Source organism: Macrobrachium nipponense, chromosome 5 (genome assembly GCF_015104395.2).
Source record: "Macrobrachium nipponense isolate FS-2020 chromosome 5, ASM1510439v2, whole genome shotgun sequence".
NCBI lineage: Eukaryota > Metazoa > Arthropoda > Malacostraca > Decapoda > Palaemonidae > Macrobrachium > Macrobrachium nipponense.
Genome location: NC_061107.1, coordinates 95,591,024 through 95,592,813, shown reverse-complemented (window position 1 = coordinate 95,592,813; position 1,790 = coordinate 95,591,024).

Sequence of the window (1,790 nt, the reverse complement as noted above, 5' to 3'; positions counted from 1 at the left end):
CACATGTTCAGTGTTTCCTCTCGAATCCAAACTTATATCTATTTTCACTTTTCCGTCACCCTAATAGTAATCAGATATAGTTCCAGCTATTCTCTCTTCACCATTACACCAATTAACTTGCCCTTCCATCTGCTCTGTACCGTCACAATATATATCAGACTTTTCCAGTCACCATTTACCCCTGCATAAGTGTACATATATAATTATAATTCCAGGGAATCACGTATTACAACAAATATTTAAGTTTCGGTCCCATCACATTTACAAAATATTTCCTCATTCTGATCTAATTCAGTCACTCTGTGCATAACCAAAAATGCTCTCTCTCTCTCTCTCTCTCTCTCTCTCTCTCTCTGTCCTTTACCTTTGAATTCAAGTTGCCTAGAACGGTCATCTTTTGATATTCTGTAATTCTGTTCAGGCACCAGATTTAACTCATCTTCATCAAGGGCGAAATTTTTCCTAGATTATTTCTCTTAGGAGCACCTACTATGCATTGCATTTCAGGGACCACGAGTCGTCGTTTTTCTCAGATATCTTCAAAACTAATTATTTTATCGAAATGGTACTTTGACACAGTGTACAAGACACCTCGCCCTAATTTTTGGTAATATAGTGCCATGTCAAATGGTGTCAGTTAAGACGATTACTCTTAACTTTTAAAGGCAAAATCGTATGAGTCGGCAGGAGTCATTTACAGATTCGAACGCCCGCTATCCCCATTCCTTCCCTCCATCCTTCCCTCCCTTTCTCTCACTTTCTTTGTCGCCGTGTTTCTTATTTCTCCCCCTACAATACCGTTTTCCCTGATGTTTTTCAATACCACCAGATAATTGCAGAGTTCATAATGAAAAGGATAGCGAGGTTTGACGTAATGACCATAATAATAGTTAACTTTTCCCAATGTATTTGTTTCAAGTATCCTTAACGTGTCAGGTAATAGCGTAATGATAAGGGGTTGGCTATCGGCTGGAGCACTCGCTCTGTAAGTATTCACTGCGTCATTAATGAAGACAGATTTTCCATTGCTGTCACGGCCGCCATATTACTTTGTCCGCGTCGTTGCAGAAATGCATTTGCAATACGACTCCTAACCATACACAAAATGGAGAAAGCTGAATATATAATAAGGATCAATCACTATATGTAAGTGAATCTTCATAACACACTCACGCAAAAAGCATTCTCATATTGGTCAATCAATCAATCAGTGTATTTATATCTCTACCATACCATCTATTACTTTGTCTATATTTAACCCTTGGAATATATATATATATATATATATATATATATATATATATATATATATATATATACTTCAGATTAAACAAAATATAATTTCGGAAAGTGTTTAAACGAAACAACGTATTCTTTTTCACTTTTATATACTCATTCAAAATCAATCAAATTCACAAGGAACAAGTATATTCAGATTAAATTAGTGATGATATATATTTAGTTTCTTTGATAAACATACATCACAAGCACATTTGGTCTGTTGTAGTCAAAGAATAAAAAAACGAGAGACTCCTCAATTATAACAGTTTGCAGATTCTGCAAAATAGAGATACAAACCTATGAAAGGCATAAGAAAATCAATTTCTTAACTGGTTATGAATGAGGCAAAAACTGGATACCTTCTTTATATAAAAAAAAACCTGCACGTTAAATGCCTGAAAATAGGGTAATCGGTAACACTTAGGCAGTCTTTATAAACGAATGTCCCAATTGTAAGAAATACAAGTAAAATCCTTTTCGGAACCTGTTTCAAAAATAGGTCTGTATAT